The sequence below is a fragment of the Alligator sinensis genome, unplaced genomic scaffold (genome assembly GCF_000455745.1).
Source record: "Alligator sinensis unplaced genomic scaffold, ASM45574v1 scaffold67_1, whole genome shotgun sequence".
NCBI classification, from domain to species: Eukaryota; Metazoa; Chordata; order Crocodylia; family Alligatoridae; genus Alligator; species Alligator sinensis.
Window position 1 is genome coordinate 1,705,006 of NW_005842111.1, and position 5,068 is coordinate 1,710,073.

Sequence of the window (5,068 nt, forward strand, 5' to 3'; positions counted from 1 at the left end):
CTAGTGGGGGGCATCTAGCCCCAGCACTCTCTCCTGCCTATGCAGGGGGTCAGAATTGATGATCTATTGAGGTCCCTTCTGACCCTAACATCTATGAATCTATGAATCTATGCCATGCTGGGTTGTGCCCACTGGGTTGTGGAGGCACCAGGGGAAGGGTAGCAGGGTGGGGAGCCTGAACCCTCAGCCCACAGCTGCCCCCATCCCATGTACAAATCTGGGGGGGGCACATGCTCCTCATGTCCCCCATGAGTGCATATATTGGTGGGGAACCATTCTCCAGACAAGCTACCCACAGTTCCTCGCCACTCCCTGCCTGGGCCCTGCAGCCATGCATTCTGACTCCAGGCCTCGAGCCACATACACCAGCCCAGCAAGGCAGCAGCTTCAGCCCCAGCCCTGCCCAATTCCCTCCCTCCCTCACTACGAGGGCCTCAATCCCTTCCCCCCCCCCCACCACCTACCTGTGGAGAGATGCTCTCCAGGCTGCCTGGTGGTCATATGCATGTGTACATGTGCACATGCACATAGTGAACCTTGCTGATTGCCCTTCTGCTCCCCACCCAGTCCCTTGCAGACTGGAACTCTGCCAGACTGCAAGGGGAAACCTACCATTTCTTGCATTTTTCTCTTTTAAAGGAGAAAATCCAGGTTTTTCTCATTTTCTCCTTAAAATGAGAAAATCTGGGTTTTACCACATTTTTCCATGGCAAACATAAAAAAATGGATTTTCTCTTTTAAAAGAGAGGGCACTCATATGGGAGGGCAGGGGACTCTTACCTGATTCAGAGACTTAAAACGAGTCCATGGCTGCATCTCCTGCAATACAGTTTGCTCATTTGGAGGTGTAGGGGGAGGATAGGCATGGGGTTGCAGCCATCCCTGAAGCACCAGTCACTGCTCCCACACCCTTCTTTTTAAAAAGCTTGTATCTGTCAAGGTCTCTGATCTTTCAAGGTTTTTAATCTTTTCTATACAATATTTAAAAAAAAAAGAATGCATGTCCCACTTTGTGAATGTCAGGTATGACAATGAAATTTCACATTCTGATACTTTGTTGACCTAGGCAAAGTTGAATTCAAAATGTCAGGGAATAATTTCAGGTACCTTCTACTGGTAATTTCTCATTTGGTCTCCAATGATACAAATTTTTGTATGTGAACTACCATATCCTGCCTATTGTTATGAAATATATAATTAATTATCATCATGTGACCACATAGAAAGAATGAATTCCTTGTCAAAATTTGTGTTTCAACAAGGTATTTTCTGAGATACAGAGAAGGAAGAAATCATGCCAAAATTTGAGGTATATATCCATAATTCAAAAATAACTAAACAAATGTATTTTTACTCTGATTTACAATAGTGCTTCCAGCCTGACTCCATATTTAGGGTTTTAAATCCTATGAAATGGTAATCCCAAAACTATAGACAGTTGAAAAATAAACTTACAGTAGTAATGAATACATAAACATGAAATAGACGAAAATACAATCACTCATAACATAAATTTTAATGATTGCATTACCCTGAAGCAGTAAAACATAGATTCCTCTTAGCTAAGGCAAAATAGGTATATAAAGGTACTCTTAGGACAGTATTAGTTCTACACAGATTAAATTGTATTTAGAGAATTATAGCATATAAATCTAATTTCCAAATGCACTGAAATTACACAGTAGCAGGTACATTGGATGCACCAATTGGACATAGTAGAGTGTCTAGTCAGTAGATCATTGGCAATGAGTCTGACATGCAATTTTTTTAAATGTGCCAATGCGTACAATTCCTTGACAAGCCATGTTTGGACTGTTTCTCTTCCTTGTCTCTTGTTCCTAGTAGGGATCTGACAGGCAGGACAGCAGTCGGCCAGGTACAGTCTCATGGTTTCTCTCCCCTCTGTAACAAGAGAAGACCAGAGAAACTCACAGCAGCCCTATATAAGGATGTGCATCAATTAAACTAGCTGCACTTACTCTTATAGAACCATAGGTGTTTTGGAGAGGAGTAATTTTTTTTTTAACTTTTCCTCATTCTCCCCTCACCATTTCTATGCTTAGACTGGATACCGAGCGTGAAGTCCTGTTCCAGTATGTGTGCTCAGATGGTAGTTTTTCCAGTTGTGTAAGTGGCTTTCTTAGCATGTATGTGCAGTTTGCAGTTCTATTCTATGGGCAGTGTGGACCCGCCTTGAGCATGTAGCAGGAAGCTATGTATGGGCTGTGCTGATACATGGCTACATATGCATACTCTGTGCATGTGTGTAAGTCACAAACTTGTAACCAGACAAAATCCCATGACTAGCAACTGTTAGACAGGAGAAGAGCCCTCCCATGTTTTTTGGCTCAAGACCTCAATGGTTACGGAACTTGCAGAGGATGCCAGAGACTGATGTTCTAGGTCACCTTGGCCACAGGAGGTTTGAACCTGCATCCAATTATCCATCCCTTCTCTAAGTCCTTCTTTAGAAGCTGCCTCCTGCAAAGTCAAAAGAGGATAATATAAGTGGGGATAGGATAGAAATAACAAAGTAAAGACTAGAGAGAGGTAGCTAGCCATGTTAGTTTGAGGTCAGGCAGAAGGCAGAGTAAAGATGCACCTTAAGGAGGAACTGAATCTTCATTAACTTTCTTGAGCAGATAGCATCTGATATAGTGAACTCTTGTTCAAAAAAGCTTATGCATTCCTGATTCAGTTAAACTAAAAGGTGTGTAACTCAGTGAAAGGCCTCAATTCTAGAAGGGCACAGTTCTAGGTGTACAGTCTAGTGAACTTATGCATCCATACTGCAGCAACAATTGAATCACAAATTTTGCAAAAGTGTAAAAAATGCCACTTATAAGGCTGGATAAGTGTTTTCACTAGTTTTGTTTTGTTTTTTTTCTTTCTCAGGTGACACCTGAGCTGTACACAGTAGTTGCTCTAGTGCTATTTGCAGTGGTTATAACTTTTGAAATTCAAGCTACATTTTCCTTTTCATCTACGTCCAAAGATCCTGCTAGTGTGTTTAGCAGCTCTAGTTATCCATTCTACATCCTTTAGACTTATTTCCTAGATACAATCCTCCAAACATAAGTTTTAATCTTAGATTGTTGGTTCTTTAATATATATGATTTCTAACTTTGCCTGTGTTTAGTCATATTTTGCTAAATAAAATCCAATTTACAAAATGATCTTGGTTTTTACTTTCTGTATCCGTTCCAAAATAGGTATAGCTTTTACAATATTGCATTTGAAGTGCAGAAGTTTTACTGTAAAACAGAAGCGAAGGCAACATGTTAAAGAAAGATGGAATAATTTAAAGGATTAAGAAACAATTTCTTTAAACCACATTTCATTGGTTCTATTAAGTTATTCGTGACACTTGCAGCCATTGGATATTTCTTTGATTTTGTTGCCTCCTTCGAGTTGGTGTCAGTATTAGAACTTCAGCATGAATATTCTGACCCAGAATCTAGTGTAATTCATGCTGTGTAGTCATGAGACAGGAGGTTTTTTTAACCTCTCAGGCTAGTATTCCTCCTCCGTAAATTAGATAAATATGTATGCACTACAACTAAGGATATGCAGTATGAGCTTAATATTATTTATGCATGGGTCTGTGGAGGGTATGTGGAGTGTAAGCAGAGAGATATTATCAAGATTGGGCACAATGATTTCACTTAATGGAAATCATCCTGAGAGCCTGCGTTCTCACCTATTAAATGACACTCATACTGTTATAACTACCTCTGATCCCCTCTTTGACATAATGTGTGAGAATAGAAAAAAGCAAAGTCCACTACCCTTTATAACAGTTTTACAAATATCATCAAATATCCGCAGCAGAACTTTGAGAATTTTTTTTAATATTTAACTTTTGAATCTATGGTCATGGCTTCTCTTTTTATTTGAGGAACTGAATTCAGTTTCTTTTCCTGATTCACTGGGTGTGAGCTGTATATGCATCACATTCCTAAAAACAGTAATTGAATTACACTTTATCCACAGAAGGTCACTAGAATGACAGCATAGAATTTACAGCCAAGATATTAGCTATTTGCTTTCTGATCAAGTTTTACTAAAACTTCAGGCCATCAAGGTTAGTACAATCAATCTTATGGGGAAAGGTGTTGTAAAAGTAAATGTTTTTACTGTAATTTTTATCAGAGGACTAAGTGCACACATGCATATTAATGTACAGATAGAGTCTGTTTGATAGTTAATATTAAAGTACCCATCTTAACTAAATAGGGCAAACCATTTTAAGAAAGAAAAATCTCATGTCAGAGGACAATCTTACATGCTTGGGTCACTCACACAAGGTCAAAGGGAATTTTGGGTGAACAGTGTTTTCATGCATATCCTGTGATGACTGGTTTTGCAAATATCTAAATGTACTGATAGTAGAAGTGTGGTATTTTCTGTTACAGTACAGATGTTTTTCATACAGGAAGTCTCTAATCCAAACTTTCTCCCCTAGCCATTGCTGGCCTCACGTGGCCTCATTGTGCTCTTTACTCATTCTGAAACAGTTATATAGATTTGAATGCTGTCCAGAGAGTTTACAGCCTGTACTTTTCAAAAAATAGTCAAATATTCTGATTAACATCTTCAGCAGAAAATGAAGATCAGCCATGTTTCAGATATGAAGTGCAATGTTTGTATAGTCAATGAGGATCAAACCAACAAGGTATTTAACTAATCATGCCCTCCTTCCCCCACCAAAATACTATGCTTGGGTAAAGACCAGGCTATGTATATAAACATATCATTATTCTTATTAAACAGTTAGCTTTTTCAAGTCTGTGCAAGTTGCACCCATTCCTACTTGGGGTGTATTTGATTGTCCATACTTACGGTGAAAGCACTTTCACTATTAGCTAGGAGGGAAGGGAGACTTAAAAGATTTACTCTCTTTTACATTTTGATCCTGTTATGCATTGTAAAAGCTAAACTGACTAACTGTCTCTCTTGTGATGAGGAGTGGCTGACAACATGCAGAATAAAATCAACTGTTTTACTGGACGAGTTTACTGATATCTTCTTTCTCAGCTTCTTGCAGCTTTTCACAATGTGGCATTCC

General features: G+C 39.2%; 1 long non-coding RNA gene across 2 annotated transcripts in view; it reads right to left on the reverse strand.

Moving 5' to 3' along the window:
- Positions 1-1,506: 1,506 nt before the first annotated feature.
- LOC102368787 overlaps positions 1,507-5,068 on the reverse strand; it is a 16,357-nt gene continuing 12,795 nt past the window's right edge. Inside the window, exons 3-4 of one of the 2 annotated variants that reach the window (XR_323947.2) lie at positions 2,409-2,481; positions 1,507-1,902 (exon numbers count right to left, since the gene is read on the reverse strand). This is a non-coding gene — a long non-coding RNA (uncharacterized LOC102368787). Of the gene's footprint in view, positions 2,482-5,068 lie in introns of both variants that reach the window. The other variant, XR_003094295.1, reaches the window with a different exon arrangement.